Raw genomic sequence first — 26148 nt, forward strand, 5'->3', positions numbered from 1 at the left:
TAGTATCATTTATTTTCTAAACATTTCCATTTTTACAAAATCAGTCACTATTAACGTAGAAACCAGCTGAATCATCCATCCCTCCATCAATACAGTTCTTTTTCTCAGACGTGTGTATCACTGTATTTAAAAAGATGTTAGGAATTTTTTCGTTTGAAGTACTTTTCTCATTTGGTTGTTTTGTTTGGTTTACAAGTAAAATGGTAAAGCTACCACTGGCTTTGGTTCAGATTCCTGTCCACAATCCTGAGTCAGAAACCAGTCACATCCGATCCTCCAGCATCGCAGGTGTGACGCCTTCCATACGGGAGAGAAGCAGAGAGTCCAGGAGGGAGAGGATAGAAAGGAAAGTTTTCTTGGTCCAACAAAGGCCACCTACACTTTAGATTCTGGTAATAAACCCCAAAGAGTTGACTTTGATTATTATTTGTCCATCTTGTTTCAATAAATCTGAAGTGTCTAGTTACCCCATCCTAAATATGATCACCTAGGATTTGAGTTTATTTTAGTGTATTACTTTGTTTAGGACATATCTTTTATTATATGTTCCAGATGGCTTCAAAAATGTACGTAGAAAGAAAAAAATATTACTTGGACCCAAACGATGATTTGAATGGGGAAACACTGGCCTGAGAGTCAGGAGAACTGAATGCTCATCACTGTGGGGTCCCCAGAGAGTTGAATACCTTCCATCATGTATTTGGCTTTCTTGTACCTCAGTTTTCACTTTAGTAAAATGAGATTCTTCTCATGACTGAAATCTCATTCTAAGATTCATTGACCCTTTTCTTTTTATTTGTCTTTTGACCCAAACTTGTGACATTAGCTCTTCCCGATTATTGTGCATCTAACAATCCACTGTTCAGTAGCCAACATATATTAATTGTGATCATTATTATTGGCTGCCTTAATATTTCTCATTCTAAATATATCAGTGGTTGAAAACTAAATTAAAAAGAAGGCTTGGGTTTATTAGGCTTTATTTCTAAGAAAATAACTCTTGAGAAATAATCTCAGGTAATAGCTTCCATCTAAAACCACTGTGCTATTGGATGGAACCAGAGACTATTAGGCTCAGGGACATAAGCCAGGCAATGGAAGATGAATACCATGTGATCCCACTTATAATTGGAATCTAAGGAACAAGATAAACTAAAGAGCAAAACAGAATCAGAGGCACAGAAACAAGGAACAGACTGGCAGCTGTCAGAGGGAAGGGGAGACTGGCTGAAAGAGGAGGAGGGATTAGACAAAGAACATGTATGCATCACCCATGGACATGGACCACAGTGTGGGGGATGGACTGTGGAGAGGGAGGTCTGGGAGGAGGGGGCAACAGGGGAAAATGGGCACAAATGTAATACCATAAATTATTTTTAAATTTTTATATAAAATCACTGTGCTATTGACTCTCAGACAATTCTCAAGAAACTAAATTGCTCTTACCAAATTATCTCCCTAATATATCCATATCGTAGACATATAGACTACCAAACTCCTATTTTAATATCATTAGCTTTCAGTCATTAGAAACATTTCGACGCTTGGAAAAGTCTGGTGAGTATGAGCACAGGTGGAGCTTTTCAGATACAATGTATCAGATAATATAAGTGGATTAAAGTATTTGTGACACGTTTTAACATTTTTGTGCTATTGTCATCATGCCTTGTTATAGTAATAATACCTGGTGCAAAGATAATAGTTTTATATTTTTCCCTGCTGTTCCTCGCCAGAACTGCTTTGTACAATTTTCCAGTCAACACACTGCCAGTCTGCACGTCGCCTTGGTCATGTTGGGTAGGGAGGGATTCTAGGTTCCTTTTCAGGACTAGTGCATTGCAGTGGTTTGTTGAACCATAAAATTTCCATTGGTCAGCAGTGATTGCCCACTGGTAGTTTCCTATGGCGCAAGCGAAAGAGCTCTGAGTTTGAATTCCAGCCCCCAGAGCCACAGGCACACGCTGGTTTGGGAACTGGGAACAGCACCTACTTTGCTGGGTTGATGTGAGGCTTAGCAACCACCTGTAGAAGTACCGTGTCTGGCAATAGCAAATGTTCAACGAATAGTGAATAACACATTATTATTGATGTAAGTAACTTAGGGAGTTTCTTCGCTTCTCTTGAGCAATTTCTGCTTATGCGGCAAAGGTGACGGTCGCTGTGGTCGAGAGAAATGGAAAATATTCAGCAAGCACCATCTTTAGAGCCCCCACAGTGTCGAAGGCCTTCTACTCCTGTCCTGTACGCTCTGGTATGTCCCCAGTAAGGTCACAGATAACAGTATGAGGTCACAGTATGACACGTACTGGGTCGAATATCTACATAGGAGATGTACTGAAGCAAAGCAACAACAGAGTTAAACAAAACAAATCAAAGCACCCGGCAAACATTCTGAACTTTTGGCACACAAACTGGACTGCCTGAATCCCCATGACTCTGAGTTATTAATAGTGACTCATTTTGCCGTATTTTGGGCAGTTACATTTTTATATAGCACACAGAGTGTATGAGGCTTTCAAGGCTCGATGGCTTTTTGAAAAACGTGTTATTTGGGAACAGAGCAGGGCCAGGAGGGTGCCATTTTGTCACCCGTGTGGCACCTACCACGCCGCACCGTTAAATGCTGAGGAAAAGCGGGGGCTGTGGCAGTGCCTGGAACGTGGCTCCCATCTGCTCTGCCAGAAGCCACGGCGAAGTCACGAGTCGCACAACAGTAGTAATTCACAGCTATTTATGACCATTGTAATAGCGAGGCTCTGGATTGGAAGGCCGTGTTTACATACTGCACAGCAGACTGGTTCCGTGAATCATTCCCACAGTAACTTTGGCCAGATCAACCAGCCAATTAATGAAAAACCAACCAGTTGGTCTCAGAGCTGTGATTAACAGGTCGCGCGTTCGTCTTCACCTTCCTGATGCTGCTCTGCAAGGGAGGCCGGTGGGACTCCTGCTCCCCGGCCGCCCCCGGTCTGTCTGCCCTGCAGGCCCAGCCCTGCAGCCCTCTCTCCTCCTCACTCTAAACCCTAGGTCAGTTTGGAAACTCCTGAGGAGCACCTGTGAACATCTATAAGAAAACATGTTTATTTTTAGCACATGTTTACTTTCTCATTGTCATCACTCCATTGTATGACTCAGTGAGGGGCCCTGGTCGCCCATTTGTGCTAAGATCAGTGAAACACTTTTCATTTGTCCATCGAAACTGACTTGGGATTTTAGTTAATTATCACTTCCTGACAGCCTGAAGGTCAGGCTATTTCCTTGTTTCCCATAGCAGTTAATCCCCTCATTAAGGGTGATGGAAAATGAATAATTAAACCCATGCCATTTTCATATTTCAGATAATGAGAAGACCTGAGGTCCTAGAGGAGCCATGAGAGAAGACAGGAAAGTGTGGGAGACTGCTTTCTGGGAGCACGTGAGTTTCTCTCCTCCGGGAGCTCATGAGTTTCTCTACCTCTCCTTGCAGTGAGGAAGGTTCTGCTGAGGCTCTTCCACTAAATGAATACAAAACAACGTGAAAATAGAAACAGTTATCTGGCTCGTCTTTGCTGCTCACTGGCTGCGTGACTTGGGGAAAGGCAGCTGACCTTGGACATGAATGATTTTCTTTTTTGCAAAGTGAAAATAATAATAACCAACTTAGAGAACTGTTTGCATGAACTTGACTCACTTTGTGGGTCACTCATTGAGGCAAAGGTTCAGGTTAAATTGTCTTAGGCCTTAGAGGAAAAAAATACCCAGGTGGCCATACCTCTGGGGCCTCAGGGAATTCAAATTACTCTAAAAAGATGTTTGGGAGGGTGGAGGCAGTAGAAAGACACAATGGATGGCACTCAGAAGAGCACACCTGGTGAGAGAAGATGCCTCTGCCCTTCCTCCCATACCCATCTCGCTGGAAGCCGCTTACCCTACGCCTCCCAGTCTTGCTGTGTTGAGATTGGTCAGGGGGCCACCTTTGTCCTGTGACTCCTGTCTCCCCTGTTGTAGGGGGACCTGAAGCCCATGATGACCAAAAGTGGACTCAGCCCTTCTAAAAAAGCCCCGGCCCACCGAGGGAATACTTCCAAGTCTCCTGTGGTCATTTCCTTTCCTCTGCTAGAGAGTGGGCTGTGGGGAGTATGGAGAGTGCCCTGCAAGATGCAGAGTTCGGGAAAGCTCTACCTACAGAGGAAGGGAGATCTCAGCTGGGACCAATAGCATTCAGATTGTCAGAGGGAAGGAAGGAAGGCGTTCCAAGTCGATGAGGAGAGCCTCGAACAGGGAATCTTTCCAAAAGCTGGACGATAGACTTGTAAAGGGAGTAATGGCAGCTGGGCTACGGAGATAGGGTTGGATTAAGGCCTTAGACATTATTCTGCAGTCAGAACAGGCCTGGGGTGGTGGAGGCGGCATGTTAGAAGGGGAAAGTGTGTAGTGTTGTGCCAGTGTAATTGGTGGGGATAGGCTTAGTAAGAGGGGCCTAGAGCCTGAAGTAATGCAGACCTGGAAATAGACAAAGGGAAATAAGAAGCACTGGGGTGGTTACATGACTATACCCGTTGATTACATGCAAAGGGAGTGGAAGCCATTGCTCAAAACTGAATTTTAGAATTCATCTTGTCAATGCTATACCCCAAACTGTCATTCAGTAAATCCCAACTGGATTTTTGTGGGGAAAATATTTTGCCCCTTTAAAAAAGGTTCTAGTGAGAAGCAGCTTTAAAACCACTTCCGAAAGAAAGGAAGTCACAGGGGAAGGTGCATGGAGTGCAAGTGATTGAAAGAGCGACAGAGTGCTGGTGTCTCTCAAAGATCACACAAGAAGTTGACACTTCACAGGAGGGTTCTGTCTCGTGGCTACTTTGTTCCCACGTTGATATTGGAAAACACATTCTCTCTCTTCCCATAAAGTGCAGGAAAGTATGCTGATGATAATGTAGTCAGCAAGTTTTACCATTTTTGATTGAAAAGCTTATGAAAGTTAGAAAAATTACATCGGGAAGAGAACTGAAATACACTTCCATCCTTTTACAGAAGAGGAAACAGGACGAGAGCGTGAACCCCCCACCCAAAGCCTCGCAGCCCCGTGTGCTAGACCCGGTGCTGGAAGGTAACCGCCTGGACTCCTGGTCTAGTGCTCTTTACACTTTTCCACAAGAATCCCCAGAGACCACGTCATTGCCCACACAGAAGAGTTGGTGTTTTCCATTTTCTCTTTCTGAAAGTGCATATTTTTTTCTTTTTTATGGAACTAAATAATTAATGGTGAAGTAATACTCGTGTTAAAGATATCTTAACCCGGCGGTTGGGGTGGGGAGAGTACGCATAGAGGGAAGGAAAGTCGGTGTGTAGGAAAGCAGTCTGGCCAGCTCGCTCAGCTGGGCTTCAAGGTGAGTTCACAAAGCATCAGCAAGCCACTGGCTCTGAAACCCACGAATGCCCACGTGGACTGCCACCCCAGGTCCCTGAACAGAGCCTGGAACCTCTGCCAGAAAGTCACAGGGGCCACTCACTGCACGCTCCCCGCTGTGTGAGTCTCCTCTGTACTCAGAGGGGGTTCCGAGATGATTCTAGTACCAGCTGCAACATGGGGGCAGGGCTCTGCACACCACCAACCAACCCTCCATCACCTGGTGGATGTCCTTTAGCTCAGCTCAATTCCTGGAGGTAGCATCGGATCCCACTGTTTAAGGGCTCAGTCCTATAGGACTTCCTTCCCGCCTCCATTCCCGATGCCAATCTCAAGTCCACTTGTCACCTGGGCTTCTGACCCACCGACTATAGGTCAGAGGCTGCAACTTCCTGCCTTTAATATGCTAAAGCAGCTCACAGAAATCAGAGAAACATTTTACTTCTTAGATTATTGATTTATTATAAGAGGATATAACTGAGGAACAACCAGATGGCAGAGGTGCACAGGGCAAGGCACGGGGGAAGGGGGCAGAGTTTCCCTGCTCTCTCCGGGTGCTTCTCTCTCCCCGAATCTCCACACATCCGCCCAGCCCCCACCCCCACTCTACACTTGTGGGATTTTATAGAGGCTTTCTCATGTAAGCATGATCAATTACTTGGTTGTTATCTCCATTTCCCACCCCTCTCTCCTCCCTGGAGGATGCGGCTGAAAACTTCAGGCTTCTAGTCGTGACTTGGTCTTTCTGGTACCCAGTCCTCATCCAGGGGACACCCAGGGTCGGTCGCCTCATCAAAACAGATGCTCACAGTCCTCCTATCACTTGGGAATTCGCAAAGGTTTTAGGAGCCCTGCGTCAGGGACTTGGGAAGAGAACCATGTGTATATTTCTACTACAAATCACAGTATCACAGAGCCCTTCCCCGTAACTTTGCAGGAGTGTCTGCTTTCTACAGGGAACCCATTAGCCTCAATTCCCTGTTGTCCACCTTTCCTAGAAAAAGTTTAAAGAAAAAATAAGTTCATCCTGTCAGAGCCTACTTGTTTTCTTTTTCCTCCAACTTTTCTTTGTTTCTCAGGCCCTGACTCTCATCCGGATGAAACTGCATTTCTCCACCATAGGCACACCCACATCAGGGCCCCGATTCCTCAGCCTCCTCTGCAGGGCACCTTCTCCCCCAGACCTGTTTCTCTCTGTGTATTAAGAACCTTTGCTGGGAAGGGGGTGCCCTAGGAACCCTCATGGGTAACTGCTGCTGACTGCTTTCCACCGCGTCCATGACCTGGCCCAGGGTCAGGCACAGAGTCCTGGTCAAGAGAAGTGGTGAGCTGAACAGAAACTCACACAGTTGTGTTATATTAGGGTATACAGAGGGCGAGAACATGAGCAACTGAGGTCTGTGAAAGACCAGAATGGTTAGCACAGCCCAGTGAGGTACTCCAGAACAGCAGGCCCTAAACAACGTCATTTTCTCAGTGTCGTTTTGTTATCATGGGGATGAGGTGCCATAGAAATTTAACTCTCGTTTATACCAATGCGCCTATGGTAAATGGGCTTCGTGGTGCGTAGTTTCACTTACATTTCAGGAATCTGTCAATGACACGGCAGGAGAACTTACTGTAGTGTGTTTTCATTAGGATGTTGTTTCATTAAACAAAGGATGTCTGGCTTCCTGATATTTCCATTTCATAATTGGGTCACAAAGATATGGTGATAGGTGGTAAGTTTCTTAAGTTTAGATACATTCTTCACATATTATAAACGCCAACTTTTTCTGTAAACTTTAAAAATTTCAGGATTAGCTGGAACTTTGAACCTTTTTCTTTTATGACCACCTCCTGTCTTTGATGTTTAGCTCCTCAGACATTTATGCCCTGTCTCTGTGCTACACATTCCTGTCAAGCCATGAATGGCGAGGACAGTTGGATCTTCTGATTCTAGGCATTCATCTCATTTCCTCTCCCTGTCTGTCAGCCTTTCCTAACTTTTGATTCTTTAACTTGGGAATCATCTGGTGCTGACTTGTATTGAATCTGGCATCAGGATGGAGTTGCTTCTTCGCTCCATCATTCACAGAATGTGGTGGATGCAAATTACATGCCAAGAATGTTCTAGGTGCTGAGGAAATCGTGATGAGTGACAATGCTTGTGGTTCCTGCCCTCGCTGACTTTCCATTCCAGTTAAGGAGACCAGCAATAACCAAATGATCATATAAGTATGTAATTAAAATTGTAATAAATAGAACAGAGGGCAAAAAAGTTAAGACCATTTCCAGCCCTGGCTGGTTTGGCTCAGTGAATTGAATATCAGCCTGAGAAGTAAGGGGGTGCTGCTCCGATTCCCAGTCAGGGCACATGCCTGGGTTTCAGACCAGGTCCCCAGTGGGGCACATGTGAAAGGCAACCACACTTTGATGTTTCTCTCCCTCTCTTTCTTCCTTTCTCTCTAAAAATAAATAAATAAAGTCTTTTAAAAATTCCCAATAGTTACAAATTTATCAACTGGAATTCTTTTTGCAGAAACCTATTTAAACTTAAAAAAATTCTGATGAAACTAAAATAAGTGTGTGTTTTAGAAACACTTATTCATTATCTAGAATTGTTACATCCATTTTTCACTTTCTGCCCAGCCCTCCTTCCTCTTTATTATTGTAACAAAACTCCTTCCAGTTACCAGAAATGGTCACGTGATTCAAAAGAGGACTGTTTGAATCCTTCTCCAGGACTTTTCTGTGCATGGCCCCTGGGACTGTTTTCCCCTTGATGCTAGGCTAGCAGAGTGTGGCTCCAGGCTGCTGTCGTCCATGCCCATCCTCCTCCCCCCTCAAAGTCCCCACTAGTACTTCCGACTGGGATACAGGAGACTTTAAATTCCTATTTCCAGCTCAGCTGAGTTTGAGTTCATTTCTGTCACTTCCTAATGGTGAGTTCACATTAATACAGAAAGCAAGTTGTTAACAGTGTGAATATTTCTTAGGATGGATTATCAGATGTGGTTGGCCTGCGTATATGAAGTGAATCCCTTGAAATTCTGGTTTTGTTTATTCTCCTCAAAGAAAATTTTCCTTGCACCACGTACCCTAATTGTTTGTTCTGAGTCAGTGCGGGGAGGGGTCATATTCACGAAAGATTCCCAAAGATTCACCGGCTGGTGAATGCCAGTGGCAGGTGTCACGGCCAGGCCCCTAGAAGAGGCCTCTTCATATGTTTATCTGTCATTTGCATTTGCTCTTAGGTTTCCATGACTTCACTTTTACGATAGAATGGAACCATCTCTAGACTCAGACCTGTTATTTTCTTGAAGTTTTCACCTTCTCTTTAATCTTTATGTCTCTATTTAATTTTACTCAGTTTAATTTTAGAAGTGTATAACATCTCAGGGCTCACACAGACTTTGTCTTCCTTTGGCAGATTTCTGATTATAGGTAGAATTCTTTCAAATTTGGTTTCATCACGATTCAGATATGGAAATGAAAACTAAAATAAACTTCCCAGCATGCCTTTACTCTCCATTTAAATCAGTCAAGGTTGAATAAAAATGACCTATTTCATAATATTTTACTTTTGCACTTTCTGAAGAACACAGTTAGAGGCAAAATATTGTAAAAACAAGTTTCAGGAAGTTTAGAGTACTATGTTTGGGGTTAAAAATGTAGTATTTTGCCCTGGTGGGTTAGGGTTTTTGGCTCAGTGGACTGAGCACTGTCCTGTGAACCAAAAGATCACCAGTTGGATTCCCATCAGGGTGTGTGCGTGGGTTGTGGGCCAGGTGCCCAGTTGAGGGTGTGTGAGAAGCAACCAACTGATGTATCTCTCACATGGGTGTTTTCCCCCTCTCTTTCTCCCTTCCCTTCTCTCTAAAAAATAAAGTATTTTTTAAAATACAGTGATTTTTTTTACCATTATCTGTAGCACTTTTAGCAAATTATTTCCCTTTTCTCTCTCTAAATGGGAATGAAAAGGGGAGGGGTAAACTATAAGAGTGATTCTCAACCCTGGCTTTACATTAGAACTCCCTGAAAAAGTTAACAAAATATTCTGATGTCCACCCCTGGCCAGCTCAGTCAGCGTCTCTAGGAATGAGATCTATGCATCAGTATTATGTTTAAGAACCCAGGTGATTTTGATGTGCAACTAAAGACGGCAATCCCGAACCAGGGATTTCTAACATCCCTTGTAGCAAACATCTTTATGATTCTAAAGCATATGGAGATTTTAGGCAGTGTATCAAACCCTTCAGTGATTTTAATCTAGTAAAATGGAGATTCTACTCTATTTTTCCACACAAGGCAGTGGTGTTTAGAGCTGGCCGAACTAGGCGGCTTGGCAGGTATCTGCTAGTGGCTGAAGTCCTTTGTAAGTTCTCTTGCGTTTCCCACTCCTCCTACGGTGTTCACGTCTCTAAAGGGAACATTATCGTGGGCTTTCGTTGAACTAAGAAGTAAATGAACACATCCTCATGTCCATAGAAACGTTATTCACAATAGCTAAACCTTGGAAGCAACCCAAGTGTTCATCAAAGATGAATGGAGAGGCAAAGTGTAGGATATACATACGATGGAATAGCATTCAGCCTTAAAAAGGAAGGAAACGCTGACATATACTGCAACATGGATTAAACATGAGGATGTTACATGTGAAGTAAGTCAGTCACACACACACAAAATTACTGTATGGTTCCCCACATACAGGGTACCGAGAATAGTCAAAATAATAGAGACCAAAAGTAGAATTATGGTTACCACAGTAAAAAGAAAGTTTCTTTTAAAGTAATGAACAAAGAGGGGTAAAGAAATGGTCAGTGTGTCATACAAATCACTCATCTAGAGGACAGCCAACGTCACGTCTTCTGTCCCCACCTTGCGACTGAAAATAAGATCATGGGTTAGCGTGTGTAACTCGAATTTGGCAGGCGTGGTTGTCAACGAAGAGGAAAGCACAGAGGTTAAAATAAGACCCACTTCAGTAAACACATTTTATGCAATCAACAGTCATCGGTCAACCTGCTGGCTGTGACTCACAAGCATATTTCACCCAGGAAGTGCTTAATAACAGTTTGTGGTTGACCAGGACAGTGGTCCTGCACACAGCCTAGCACCCATTCACTAACAAAACATGACGTCTCTCCTGCACAAGGAACTTTAGAATACTACCGGGAGGACAAAAATTTTAAGACACACAAAGATACTCCTCTTTATTTCACAACAGAGACCATCAGGGCAAAAAAACAGTCTTTCCATGAACTTCAGGCGAGATGGGGTTTGAGTCACCGCCTGGGACCTGAATCAGTGCGGGGGTCTGAGGCCCCCAAGAAGTTGCTTTGATCATCCAAACATGAACTTCATTTTGCGATCACACTACTGTTTTCTTTCAGGTAATTATTGATCAGGCTTTTCTCTGCTGAGTCGATTACCAGCCAGCACGGAGCAGAGATTGGTCCAATGCGAAGTTCAATTCCCCAGGCCACAGACGCGGGGGAACATGAGGTTAGAGAAGCCAAGTGTGGAGCTCTTCGGTTCGAGAACCATATGCAGCATAAAAGAATGTGCTGCTGTTCTTTGAAGTTTGACTTACATAACTTCATATTTCAAAGAAAAATACATTTCTCCTCCCACTTAATTCAGTTGCTTTAGAAGCAGTCTGATTTTTTTAAAATTAATTTTCGGTAGGCCTGAGAATATATTCAACATTCAGGTTGTCTTAGTCATGAAAGCCCAGGGACACTGTGAACCTCATATTTTGAGTGACAAGGACATAGAGATGAAAAACCCTGTCCTCGAAGAGCTCCAGGGGCAACTCTGTCCTGCATTCAAGAGGAAAGCCGCTTACATGTGGTATAAAATTTGCCGTCTTAACCATATTTAAGTGCACGGTTTAGTGGCGTTGGGGACGCTCACATTATTGTGCCACTACCATCACCACCCTCCACCCACAGAACACTTCTCGTCCTGCGAAACTGAAACTGCACCCACTGAACAGCAACTCCCCACTCCGCTCCCCTAGCCTCTGGCAAACACCATTCTACTTTCTGTCTCTATGAATCTGACTGATCTAGAGACCTCATACAAGTGCAGTCATCCAGTATCTGTCCTGTTGTGACTGACTTTTTTTCACTCAGCATAATGTCCTCAACAGGGAGTTGTTCTTTTTTTTTTTAAGAACTAATATTTCAAGTTGGTTGTTCACAAACAACCAACTGTGCTTGTTCCACCTGAAGTGTCCCAGTCTCTTTACAGATGTTATTAGAAAGTCACTTCTCTCTGGTGATGAAAGAGCTGGTAAAAATGTCATTTTGCCTGAGGGAAATCGGCATCATTCATGAGTTGTGTGTGGACACCTCCAAGGCTCCGTGAGCTCTCAAAAGCACCAGCCCCACTCCTAAAAATGTCTGTGGAGGTTGTGAAGCTCTTCCACAAGAGGGAGAGAGAAGGCAGCAGGCTGACTCAGAGCTGCACACCAGCCCCGGCCCACACGGCTCCACGCTTGATTACGGGTGTGTATAACCATCTGCTATGTGGGTTTAGCAGTAAGAATGAGAGACTCAGGCTCCCTGTGTCACATGTTGCTGTTATTTTATTTAACACTGGTTATATGGCCAACACGGCACCAAGCACAGCACAGACCTGGAGTTCTCCAACACAGTCTCTGCCTGTTACACAAGGGACGCTGCCACACAACTTGCTTCGGGGCACTGAGTCATCCAAGTCCTAATGCCTTTCAAATGCAGGGTCTTGATTGTTTAAACACTGAAAGCAGAGCTATGATTTTTTTTAAGGTAAATGCTATTTCAATAAGAGTCTCTAGGCAAATCTCACTATACTTTATTAGGTTTCTGTCTTGGAGGAAAATATATCCATCCGTATTCTGCAGTGTTGTTGCAGGAAATGAAGTAACCATTTCCACTCACTACATCCTTTCCTCTTTCTACTTAACAAAGCAATGATTTCAGCTAAAGGGTTGTTTGTAATTTTAATCACAATCCATGTATTGGACTGTAGCAAATAGAAATTCGTGGTTTTTTCATAGGAAAGCCACTTCCTAGGTACATTATTTTACCTTAATGCTATCCAATGCTGTGATCCTTTAACAAAAGTTCGTAAATTCACATTATCTGCAAGTGTTTGTAACAGACATAATACTCTCCTTTCTCTTATGCCCTTTAAAAGAGTCCCAGCTCTCCCCTGAGCTCCAGGGAGTGTTGAGACACATCAGTGCCTCTCCCTTCAACGGGCAGACTGGAGTTCCGTTTCCACAGTGGAGAGTCCCAATCTGCAGCGAACTTCTGGGTTACATGAGAAATAGTCTTTGATCTGCCCCTGGCACATCCTACTGCCCCGCTGGGTACAAAACCAAACAGAACTTTCCCTTTCTCTTTTTAAAAAATTATTTTAAAATTATGGTTGACATGCAATATTATATTAGCTTCAGGTGTACAACATAGTGATTAGATGTTTATAGACTGAATGCAGTGATTGGTCATTTTTTATATATTTTTGTATCTTTGTTGAATTTCTCACTGAGTTTTTCTACTCCCACCTTTGTTGAGCATTTTTATAACCAGTGTTAGAAACTTTTTATCTGGTTTATTGCTTATTTGTTTTATTTAGTTATTTCTCTGGGTTTTGTTCTGTTCTTTTGTTTGGGACGTTATTCCTACGTCTCCTCATTTGGTTGTTTGTGTTTCTTCCCACGTGTTAGGTAGATCCAGTACGTCTTCCAGTCTAGAACTGGCCTTGTTTCCTTGGTATGGTTCAGTGGATTGGGTACCAGCTGAGAATCAAAGAGTTGCCAGTTCAATTCCCAGTCAGGGCACATGCCTAGCAATCCAGTTCCCCAATTGGGAGCATGCAAGAGGCAACCAGTTGATGTTTCTCTCCCTCTTTTTCTTTCTTCTTTCTTCTCTCTATAAATAAATAAATCTTTTTTTTAAAAAAAAAAGAAAGAAGTGGCTTTTTAAAGAAGTTGTCTTGTGGGGTCCAGTGGCAGAGTCCTCCCTGGTCACCAGAGCCAGGGGCTCCTAGGATATCCCCTGTGAGGATGGTGTGTGCCCTCCTGTTGCAGTTGGGCTTCAGTTGTCGCAGGTGTGCAGGTGGGTGGGCTTGACTCTCAGGTGACAGGCTGTGAGGGCTGGCCAGGACTACTGTGGATGATCTGGTGTGTGAGGGCTGAGCCCGCGCAGTGGGGATTGATTTGGAAGGGGCCCCATGGTGGCCCCAGCTGCCTGTGCTGGTTGTGAAGCCATGTGGGTGGGGCTCTGGTGCCAGCCTTGGCTGGCTGCTGCTTGTTTTGAACTTGTGACTGCTGAATAGTTGCTGTGATTCGCCAGCACTGACGCCAGCACTGCTTGTGTGGAAGATCTGGAACACACCTGGGGAAGGCTCCAGCTGGGGCTAGCAGGTAGGGTGGGGCAGGGTGAGCAAACGTTAGCCGGGTTAATGGAGAGTGACAAGGTTAGCACCTGACTGTTCCAGGTCAGCCAGGTGGAAGGAGAGCACTGCAAAAGAAATAAAGGAACAATGGTACCCACCATCACTGCCCTCCTCAGAGAGTTCTGCCAACGCCTGCCCCTCCAGCCCTCCCCCTAATGTTAGTCAATATAGTTCCTCCCCACAGGACCCAGGCACTTCTTGAATCAGCTGCCTCTGCGCTGGAGCTTGGAGCAAGTGAGTTTGTGTGTGAGCCCTTCAAGGGCAGTGTCTTGGTCTCCCATAGCCCTCTGTCTCTCTCAGACATAACCCTTTTGGTTTTCAAAGTCGGAGTTAATGGGGACTCCTCTTCCCAGCACAGGTGCCCTGGGCTGGGGAGCCTGGTGTGGGGCTAGGACCCCTCGCCCCTCCTGGGGACCTTCACCATTGTTTTCTCCCTCCCCGTTTGTGAATTGCTATACCTGACCAGGCCATGTCTCCGCCCCTCCTATCCTCAGCACGGCTTCTTCTTTATATTCTTAGTTGTAGGAGTTCTGGCTCTTGGGGGGGTGGCTGTTCTACATTTAATTGTAATTGTGGTCTGTTTGTGGGAGGTGGTGAGTTCAAGATCTACTTGTTCCATCATCTTGACCCTGCATCTCAAGACTTTCCTTTCCTCTTAACTAACACCCTCCACTCTTGGTAGGTTTGTCTTTGTAGCCTAATATCGCACACAGTCTCATCCCAATTATGTGGGGTGTCTTATCCATCGCATAAGTGCATGCTGGGTACTGAGTGAGGTTGCTGGGATGCGCTAAGATGGATCAGAGAGACTCCTCGTCCGGAAGGAGGAGGGAGGGGGCTTACGCTTCATTACCACAATACAAGTCAGGGTATAATATATGTTCTAAGAGGAGGCTAGGGGGATTCAAAAGATGGCAGGTCTCTGAATTTAGGATTTACAGATGAGGGGTGCAAACAACCACCTTTCCTTGAACATGCACTGTGATTCAGGCGCTGTTCGGCAGCTCACATATATTTTCTAGTTCGATTCTCACAACTCTCAAGCATTTTTACCCCCTAATTTAGAAATGAGGATTCTGAGGCTTGTCCAGGTGTGACTGCTCAGTTTTTATGCTTATTCCATGCCGGTAACGCTCTGCGCCTCATGTCCTGTCATTGACCACCCCGCCACACTCTACCAAAGAAAAGGAGGAACAAGCTTGGAACACTGCAGACAATCAGCTCTCACCAGATCTGGACTGCCTTCTAGTTTACATCAGAAATTTGTGGGACATGTATGCAGAGAAATATATGTGCCAAAAAGGGTAGCCCAGATGCATTTTTTTGAAAAGAATGTGGTTTTGGGAGTCGCACGTTTTGTTTAGAGAAGCACACTGCCAAAGCCCCTTGTGTGTGCATAATTCTCTCTTCTTCCTGTGATTTCAGTTAGAGGGAAAATAACTGAGGTTGGGATTTGGGTTAATTTACTAGAGATTTTCTGGGAATCGGAAGCGATAAAAAGCTATAACAAGCAGAGAGGCACATTTATGCAGAGAGAGCAGTTGATCAAAATTCATATTCAGCACACCTTCTTGAGTGCCTACTATGTGCCACTATATTACAGGCTTATCTTTTACTATTTTATCTTCATACTAAACCTGGGAGCTGGATGATAACTGCCCCCCATATTGACAAGTGAGGAAACTGAGGCCGTGATAGCTAGTATGTGATGGAACTTAGATTCAAACTCAGCGCAGCTTGTGCCTTAACAGCAGACGCATTCGAGATCTAAGCAGGGGCTTTTCAGCTAAATACAATCTGCCCTTCGAAGCTGGTACTGCAGCTTTTCCCATCCTGCTGATCGCGTCAGCACACCAGGCAGGAGACAGGGAACATTATCCCTGAGCTCCAGATCTGGACCACAGAGCATACGCCCGTTCTAGCTGAAAATTAGCTTGCCCTGCGTTAGCAGAGGCTGCCTCCCTGCCTCATCTGCTAGTGCTTCCCCTGTTGGACTTTCTCAAGAAAAAGGAAATGTTCCTATCCCAGAGGCCTTCCAGTTGCTGCCACGGAGCCTCCAGCTGGAGCAGGAACAGAGGCTCCTACCATCAGCAGCTCCCACTTAGGGACAGGCCTCAGGGTGAGCTTTTGAGAACTGGATGATGCCAGCGCCTGGCATTCCATCACGATCTTCTTACTCCAAGGCACAGCAAGTTTGCTTGTTTGTTTTTTTTTAAGATATTCTAATTTCATGTTTCCAGCTGTCCATGAAGCAAGGTTTAACAACATAGTCTGGAGATACAGGCGGAAGAGTTTGGGAGCTTAAACTATATGCAAATTAAAACTATAACTTTTGTTTGAATTACTCCAAAGTGAGTGTCATTTTTCAGAAGGACAACGCATTCAGCGGTTGTAGTTTAATTCGCTGTGGTCTGATACAAGGCGATGTTCCAAGCCCGTCACATAGGTCATCAGTGCATGTTTCTGTACAGGAATAAATGGACAGTGCTTTTAGGGCTTTGCTGGGCTCGCTTCAGCGGCACAAATGCTAAAATAGGACTTCGCCAAAACCAAGGGTGACAGCGGTCTTCGGATTAGGCCTACTTTGGAATCCTTATCACAACGAGGGAGGAAATGTCAGGCACAAGAATCAGAGCAGCTAAAAGCCACTTTGCATGCTCATTTATTCCCTTCCAGAACCAATATTAAATCACCTTCCCGTGGCATCTGCGATCCATTCCGGCCTCTGCTGGTGTGGTTTCTTCCCCCCTTGACCCCTCTTCCCTCTCTTCCCCGTGAACTGTCCACCACTATCTGGAACTTCCACTTGGCACTTTTCAAGGAACAAACACAAAAGGTTTTGTCTTAAAGCAGCCAAGCTCACAAAGTACTACTGCAAACTGCTTTTTAAAAAGAAGGCATTGTGAATGCTGACTTACCTCCTATTGGGGAGAATTCTTTTACCGCAGTGGAAGTGAGTTCAAGGAGCAGATCCTTCCCGTGGATGCTAAGGGTGTTTCGTAGGAATTTTAAAGGCACTACAAGTTCTGTTCCTGGCAGTAATTGTTAATGTCCTCTGGAAATGCCTTAGTGAGTCTTTAGTGCAATCATAGTCGTCCCATTTGTTAATCCCACTTGTCTCTCACAAGAGGAAAGATAACCCCATTGGGTCGTATGTGTTATGGGAGTCAGGACTGTAAAAGGGGATTTGACCAGGAATCTTCCAGAACAACAGCTAAATGAATGGACTGGCAGGTAAATGAATGAAGCAGTTAAGTTAGGTACATAGGATGGCTTTACTCACCTGGCCTGCAGTCTTGCATCTCCTTTGACACATCTCAACTGGGAATTTAAAAATCTATAATATTTTAAAGAATGTTTCAATGGTTTTCTAGTTCCTGGAGTTTTGATTGTTAAAATTCTTCCTTGGGTTGCGTGAGTTCAGGTACATTGTTATAACTCCAGAAATAGCTTCCCTTTTTAAGATTAAAATTCTTGTTCTTAATGTTGATTAAATTTCCTTAAAAATATTCAGTAATCTTGGGACTCTTTTGTTTCAACCATGCATGAGCTCACATGGAATATGTAAGTTCTTGGCCTAAGTTTAGATGTGGCCTCATGTGACTGAGTCACTTTCCTGTACCGATATTTAAATACCGAAACATGCTTTTTAACTTTTTCAAAGGCAGAGCCATCTGACGCCTACAAATAAGAAAAAGGTTATATATTTTCTTTCTTTTTCTTCTTCGTCTCCACCTTCTCCTCCTCCTCCTCCTCTTCCACTTCCCCTCCTTCTTCTACAAATATTTCAGTTAGAAAAGAATCTATTTCATTGCTGTTAAAAAACGTGGTACAGATTGAATCTCATTCATCTGAGAAATCAAGTTTTATATTCGTCCACTGTGAAACTGTTTATTCTCCTAAGTGACATGATGGTTATCCACAGCATATTGAAGGTACCCTTTTCTGATTTATACCTCACACATCTTCACATAATCACTCCGTCTGTGTGTAACTACTATGAGAGACAGTTGTATACAACAGTGGGAACTGCTGTGCTTTGTTCCAATGTGGAGAAATTGTATAATATTTTTCATCTAAGAGCATCATGCATTAATTAATGAGCTTAGGTTGCCATGACAAAATACCATAGACTGGATGGCTTCAACAGAAACCTATTTGTTGCAGTTCTGCAGGCTGGGAAGCACATACCTTGCCGCGGGCCGATTCGGTTTCTGTTGAGGAAGCTCTTCCTGACTTGCTGGCGGCTGCTTCCTTGCTGTGCCCTCACAGGGCAAAATGAGAGCTCTGGCATTTTATCTTCTTCTTGCAAGGGCACTGGCCGTATTGGACTAAAGCTTCACCTTCATGACCTCACTTAACCTTTATCACCTCCGCTCAGGCCCCATCTCCAAATATACCCACGTTGGGGTTTACTGCTCCAACGTAAGAATGTTAGGGGTACACAATTTAGTCCATGTTGCGATCAATATCAGTAAAAACACGTACCCTTAAGTTAATACACTAGAAATCTATTTAAATAGATGAATGAAAAATTTAAATACACAAGATATATAGAAGAAAATATTTCTGAATCAATCATTCCATTATTTCTTAGTTTATTTCTTCAGAGTTTTATTTCAGAATATGATCATTGTTATCTCAATATGTTTCTACTTTAAAATTACCTTTACTAGTAAAACTTTATGTGGGTCAACATGGTGCCAAGTACTCAGATAACAAATTAGAATTCTACCATCTGAACATTTCTGGCACGCCCTCCGTGTGACCGGTCTTGACTTCCAAGGAGACAGCGACCCGCGTCGTACACACCGGTGGTGTCTGCCGAAGCGTCCAAAGTCGTTTCAGCAAGCGAGTGCCCTTGAGGGAGGGAGTGCTTCTTAGGTCGAAGGTTAGGAACAGAGGGCATCGTCATTACGAAAAGTGTCCAGGTCTGTTTTTTAATCTGTAAAAACAAGAGTGAAAACAGAGAGCTTGGCCTAGATAATGTCTAAGTTTTTTCCAATTTCAAAACTGTATCATTTACTTTGAGAACTTTATTTTCAAAAAGCATGATCAGATAAGAAAATATGACTTCCTTTTGTCATATAAATTTTATCCTAAATATAGTAGATAGCAGGCAACTTCATAATAGCTTACTACTCATGTAGTGTAAGATTGTAGTAATTAGGTCATTTGACCATCTAAATGCTAGTTAATCATTTATTGAAAATAGTGGGCTTGTACAGTCCTAGACTGTGTCAACCATGAATGTTTGTAAAATCTTATTTTTAAAAGATTTTATTTATTTATCTTTAGAGAGAAAGGGAAGGAGAGAGGGAGAGAAATTTCAATGTATGGTTGCCTCTCATGCATCCCCCACCAGGAACTGGCCTGCAACCCAGGCATGTGCCCTGACTGGGAATCGAACTGTGATCCTTTGGCTTGCAGGCCCGCACTCAATCCACTGAGCTACACCAGCCAGGGCAAAAACCTTATTCTTTATAAAACAACAGTACTCACACTGGCATGAAAACAGACATAAAGATCAATTGAATAGAATGTAGAATCTAGATGTAAACCAATGTGTCTGTGATCAACTTATTTTTGACAAAGGTACCAAGACCAGTCAAGGAGAAAGAATAATCTTTTTAACAAATGGTACTGGTACAACTAGATAGTCACATGAAAAAATTGGACCCTTATCTCATGCCATGTATGAAAATCAGTTCAAAGCAGATCAAAGGGCTAAACTAAAAAGCTGAAACTATAAAATTCTTAGAAGAAAACATAGGGTTAAATTTTATGTTCTCATATTTGACAATGGATTCTTAGATATAGCACCCAAAGCACAAGCGATAAAAGAAAAAATAGATGAATTGGACTTTGTCAAAACTTTAATGGTGCATCAAAGGACACCATCAAGAAAACAAATAGACAACTCACAGAATGGGAGAAATGTTTGCAAATTATGTATCTGATAAAGGACTTGTGATCAGAATACATAAAAACTCTAATGACTCAATAATAAAGAACAAATACCACAATTATGGAATAGGCAACAGATCTGAATAGACATTTCTCCAAGGAAGACAACCAACGGCCAGTAAGCACGTAAGAAGATGCTTAACATCAATAGTCAGTCTTAAGAGAAATGCAAGTCAAAACTATAATGAAGTGCTCCTTCACACCCACCAGGACAGCTAGAGTAAAGCTGTCAGAGAATAGTAAGTATTGGCAAGGAGAAATCGGAACCCTTGTATACTTCTGATGGGATGTAAAATGGTACAGCCACTTTGGAGGACAATCTGGCAGTTCCTTAAATGTTTAAACATGAAGTTACTGTATGGTTCAGTGAGCCTACTGCCAGGTATATAACCCCCCAAATTAAGCGTATGTCCATACGCAGCGTTAGTGGTTTAGTGGCTGTTCACAGCAGCATTGTTCATAATAGCCAAAAGGTGCAGACAACCCAAATGTTTATCAGCTGGTGAGTGGATAAACAAGATGCCACATATTTATTCGGTGGAATATTACATGGCCATTGTAAGGGATGGAGTAATCATATGTGCTACGACATGGATGAGCCTTGGAAAATTATGGTAGGTCAAAGAAGCCAGTCACAAAGACCGCATATTACACGATCCCATTTACATGAAATGGGCAGAGTAGGTGCCTCTATAAAAACAGAGAGTGGACTAGCGGTGGCTCAGGGCTGGAAAAAATGGAGCCCTGGAGGGGAGGTTGTTAAAAGGTACAAGATTTTCTTTTTAGCAATAAAAATATTCTAAAGTTATGGTAGTTTCACATGTTGTAAATATATTGAAACTCACTGAATTGTGCAGCTTAAATAGATAAATTATATGCTGTGCGGATTATATCTCAGTAAAGCTGTGAAAAATATTCTATTCTTTAAACACTGGGAAGAAGACCGTCAACGGCGGTACCTGGTGGGGGATGGCAAGAGGCGGGGGTTCCCCTGCGGTTTCCCAGGGCTTTTTCCTGGCTTCAGAGTTATGATATTAGTGGGCACCTGTTGTCCTGTGAGATGGAAACTGCTCTAAAAGCCATGGACTACTCCCAGGTCTTATAAAAAATTATAAGTGAAACAAAGTCCATGGTAAATTGAATTTTTTAATTTATTTAAAATATTGTCATTTTTAAAGAAATCTTCCTTTTGTCATTTTTCTCAAAGTCCAAGAACAAGAATGTACTTAGCATGTCCTAATATATTTTCTAATAAATCAATAATTTAATCTAATTAAGCTTCCAGAGAGTTTTTAAGATGTTATGTTGACTAGCCTGCTGATAGGGGCAGTAGGGAAGTGGATAAGAGACCCATGGACTTACAGTTTTGTTCTGACTCTGTCAAAATAAGCTGTAAGTGATGTTCTCAACTTCCCTTTCTTTATCTGTAAAATGAGAATAACTATAGTCCAGTCCTCATGAAGTTATAAAAACATTAATTGGAATAATGAAATTGATACATTTTGTATATAGTCATCACTTTAAATGCTTCTCATCATTATTATTTTTATTTTCTAAAGATATTTATTTATTTATTTAAATTTATAAAGAGAGGGAGAGACACATTGATATGAGAGAGAAACATTGATTGGTTGCCTTTCCTATGCTCCCCAACTGGGGACAAACCTGCAGGCCAGGCATGTGCCCTGACTGGGGAATTGAATTGGCAACCTATCACTTTGAGGGAGGACACCCAACCAACTGAGCCACACTGGTCAGGGAATCATTATTATTTTAAAGTAGGCATTCATTACTTAGCCTAATACACATTCTATTGAAGAAAAATGTACTATCTATTGATTCACTCTGCCCTTTTGTTTGTTTGTTTGTTTGTTTTTAAGTGCCATGGCAGATTCACCACTGACTTCAGTGTTTACACTGTAGACAATTTGCTTCCCAGGTAATTTGATCTGATGTTTCCCTGAAGAAGGGCGGAAAAACCAGTCACACACACTTGGATCCAGAGCTTGGCATTTCACTTTGTCACGGTGTAATTGACATAAATTCTCAAACTATATTTCATGAAGTGTGAAAGACAAATACTTTCCTTATGTTCACATTAATAAAAACTCACTAAACATTTTGCAGCTGCTTCATCTTTTAGTTAAGATATACTGGTGTAGAATGGAAAGCTGGATTGGTGGGGCATCTTTCCTTCCAGCCTCTGCTCTCAACATTTACAATTCTTATTTAGAAAGTGAACATCTTCCACAGGCACTGAGCAGCTTCTCTGGAGGCTGTAGTTAAGTCCCTCAAGTCTGGAAAATGAGAACTTGAAGACAGGTACAGTCCTTGGTACTTTGGTGATAAGCGATTTACAGGTCTAGCTTGTTCCCATTCATAGAGCTTGGCAGTACGGTGCAAATCTTGTCAAAAACCTGTTCGGTGATTAAAGATGTATTAAGAATTCTGCAATGTCCTGTCCACTTTTGAGATGCCACAAAGAAATTAGTCACTGACCTCCTGGAGGTTATATCCTCCTAAATAAAAAACAAATACCATATGCCCGTTTTCTTTTATTTCCTCAGAGTGGGGCACATCCAAGTTTCAAGGGAAGCACACCATAGTATGGAAAGCGGAAAGCAGAAAATAAAGTTATTAGAATAGAATGAAGACTTTACCATTTGTTGAATGAGAGATCCTACTTTCTAGGATAAGTATGCAGTTACATCATGCCTAGATTATGTGACCAAACGTGAAGCTAATTAGTTTTTCACAAAAGAAGCGGCAGCCTTTGGCAGCAGCCACATTATAGAGATTTATGTTCAGTTATAATTAGTAACTTTCCCACAACTTTTAGTGGGTAAAAAAACTGTTTTCATGTCTCTGAACACTAATGATGTAACGGCATTATTTGAGCTTTAGAATGTCCCTCCTAACTGGTGCATAAACACAGCCTCGTATATATCCACGTGTGCCCAGGCATAGTTGAATTTTATGCATGTTCTTAACTTTTTATAACCTCAATTATCTATGGAAAACAGAGATTGCAAAAACATTGCTCTTTAAAGGTCCTATTCGATCTATGCTTGAGATATGCATACTTTTATTAAAATCAACGAAACAATGCGCCTAAGTTCCGTAGTAAATCCACCAGGATATTCTGATAAAGTAATACTACACTGTAATTTTAATTTGCATTTTGCTAAAGATGTTGAACAATGCTTTAAGTCCTTATTTGCCATATATCTATCATTTTTTGGTGATATGCTTGTCTAAATTTCCCCTCTTTTATTTTGTTTTTTTTTTCTTGTTATTGAATTTTGGGAGTTCTTTATATATTCTGGATACAAATCTTAGACAGATGGCTTGCAAATATTCTCCCCCAGTCTTTGGCTTGTCTTTTAGCAGTCAAACAAAACAATGTCTTTTAAATAGCAGATATTCTTGATTTCAGTGAAGTTCAATTCATGAAGTTTTATTATATGGAGGATATTTTCGGTATCATATTTAAGAAATTTAAGTTCACTTAAATCAGGGCCACTCTGTTGTCTTTTAGAAGTTTTATAATTTTAGATTTGACAGTTAAGTCAATGATCCATTTTTGTTGTTGTTGTTGTTCATTTTTGTACACTGTGCAAGGTATGGAATAAAGTGGGGGGTTTTGTTCTTTTTTTTTTTTGCATGTGGATTGCAAATTGTTTCATTATCATTTATTGAGAAGACTTTTTTCCTCTAGTAAATATTCCTTTTGTACATTTGTGAAAAATCAGTTAACTATATGTATATATGGGTCTGGACTTTGTGGACTTGCTATTCTGAACTATTTGTCTATCTGCAAGGCAATTCCATGCTGTTTTATTACTGTAGCTATATAGTGTCTTACTGTCAGGCAGTGTTAGCCCAATACTTCTGTTTTTTCTAACTTTGGCTAGATTCTTCTCATTTCCACATGAAGTGTACAATCAGCTTATCAATTGTGACTCCCAAGCCCCTCCCCCAAAAGTAGCCTGCTTGGATTTTGATTCATATTGTGTTGAATCTATAGATGAATTTGAGGATAATTGACATCTTACTAATAGTGAATTTTCTGATCCATGAACATAGTACATCTCTCCATCTATTTAGGTCTTTAATTTTTCTCAGTAGTGTTTTGCAGTTTTCAGTGTATGGGTCTTGCACATCTTTAATCAGATTTATCCCTAAGTAGTTGATCTTTTTGATACTATTGTAAATAAAGTTGCATTTTTAATTTTAACTTCTGATTGTTTATGGCTACTATATAAAAAATGCAACCAACTCTTACACTTTGGTTTTGTATCCTGTAACTTTGCTCGATTCAATTAAGTTCTAGTAGTTTTCTAATAGATTATATAAGACATTCTATATCTGCAAAGACAGGCAATTTTATTTTTCTTTTCCGATTTTTTTTAAAAAAACACCTTTTATTTTTTCTTTTCTTTTTTAAATTATATTTTATTAATTATGCTATTATAATTGTCCTGATTTTCCCCCTTCATCCCTCTCCACCCAGCACCCCCACTCCCTCAGGCCATCCCCACACCACCGTTCATGTCCATGGGTCATGTGTATGAGTTCTTTGGCCACCTCGTTTCCTACATAATATTTTACATTCCTATAACTATTCTGTAACTACTTATTTGTACTCTTTAATCTCCTCATCTCTTCACCCATTTCCCTAAGCCCCCTTCCCATCCAACACTATATGTATTCATACTTTCTTTTTCTTTTCTTATTGCATAGTTTGCACCACTAGTACGACATTGAGTAGAAGCAGTGAGAGTGGACATCCTTGCCTTGTTTTTAATATTATAGAGAAAACATTGTCAGTCTTTCATTATTAAGCCTGATGTTAGCTGTAAGTATTTTTGCTTGCGTGACTTAAATTCTTTTACATTTATTTAAACATATTTTATGGCTTAGGATACTGTCTATCTTGGTAAATGTTCCACATGTACCTGAAAAGAATGTATATTCCACTCTGGTTGGGTGAAGTGTTCTACTGTTCTGTAAGTTACAATTGGATCAGATTGGTTGGTAGTGTTGTTCAAGTTTTCTATATATAGCTGACCCTTGAACAACATGGATTTGAACTGCTCAGGTCCACTTATACACAAATTTTTTTCAATAAATATGTGTTGCAGATGCAGAGGTTCAACTATATGCATTGATCTATGCCATTTTATATAGGGCATTTGAGCATCCACAAATCTTGGTACCCCTGAGAAGTACTGGAACCAATCCCCTGTGGGCACTGAGGAACAACTTAAGTTTATGGGGACTCAAAAGTTACACAGTTTTTCGACTACACAGGAGTCAGTGCTCCTAGTCCTCACATTGTTCAAGCATCAACTGTACTGATTTTCTGCCTGTTAGGGCCATCAATTATTGAGAGAGTGGCTGTACATATTTTGCATTTGATACCTTTTTATGTTTCATTAATGCTTATAAAGAGAATGATTCTATGAATGTACTATGGAAGACCTTGGTATCATTCAGGTATGAAAGCATACTTCATTAATTTAAAAAATCCTGGAAACAGTACTCACAAATGATGTTCTGCAGATTTAGATCTTGAAATTAGAAGTTTAAATAGTTGGCTAATTATGCTAGTTGACAATTTCAGTCAAATCCATCTTCGAAATAATTCAATGCTGTGAACACTATGACAATAGAATAGTTTAGTGATTTCGCTTTTTTCCCAGTTATAGAGACCTTCCCTAAAATAGAATTTCAGAAACTTCAATAGATATAGCAGATAAAAATGGAGGTATTTCACTTTTATCTGGACTCCACCTGCTCAACCTCACTCTGAGTTACACTCTGCTTCCCTCAGAGGCAGTCCCTGGTACAGCCGGCTGAAGGCTTCAGACGCCATGGAAAATACTGAAAACTGTGGACCTACCCCAGTACTGTGCTAAACAAGAAAGCATGATGCCGTTCAAAGTACTAAAGTGGAGTGGTAAATAGATTTCAACTTTTGCATCAAGTATATTGATTAATGAACTGGCCAAGGAGCTGTTTGACAAAATTTCTGAAATCGTTTCTCATCTCTGCAGTCACATTAAGGTTCAGGTTCAACTGCTGATGTCTGCCAGGGTACGGGTATGGGAACTGGAAGAGCACATGCTATGCATTGGATGTTTTTGGTCTTGAGACAAAGACAAATCTGGTGTCTCAGCCTGCTTTCACGTGATTATCTCCTGAGTTGAATTATATGTTTGTTAAAGTAGGAAAATTATGCAACAGAGTTAGTTAGGCTTTTCAAAATTGAATTAACAGAGAATTCTTAGGTAACCTTGTAGGAGGCAGAGATTTTCATAAGGATCTATGGACAAGTGAGGAAGCGCTAGAGCCATCCC

At 41.8% G+C, this 26148-nt stretch overlaps 1 protein-coding gene across 9 annotated transcripts in view; it reads left to right on the top strand.

Moving 5' to 3' along the window:
- Positions 1-26148, top strand: part of PCED1B (PC-esterase domain containing 1B) — a 123664-nt gene that overhangs the window by 19489 nt on the left and 78027 nt on the right. For 7 of the 9 annotated variants that reach the window (XR_005068667.1, XR_005068668.1, XM_037061110.1 and 4 more), the window contains exons 2-4: positions 3339-3415; positions 5014-5089; positions 14004-14053. The gene's annotated coding sequence lies outside the window, so the exon portion shown is untranslated. Of the gene's footprint in view, positions 1-3338; positions 3416-5013; positions 5090-10745; positions 10765-11657; positions 11884-14003; positions 14054-26148 lie in introns of those variants that run through there. The other 2 variants (XM_037061105.1, XM_037061106.1) reach the window with 2 other exon arrangements.

Source organism: Sturnira hondurensis, unplaced genomic scaffold, assembly GCF_014824575.4.
Source record: "Sturnira hondurensis isolate 20B ecotype Veracruz unplaced genomic scaffold, ASM1482457v3 Scaffold0013190, whole genome shotgun sequence".
Taxonomy (NCBI): Eukaryota; Metazoa; Chordata; class Mammalia; order Chiroptera; family Phyllostomidae; genus Sturnira; species Sturnira hondurensis.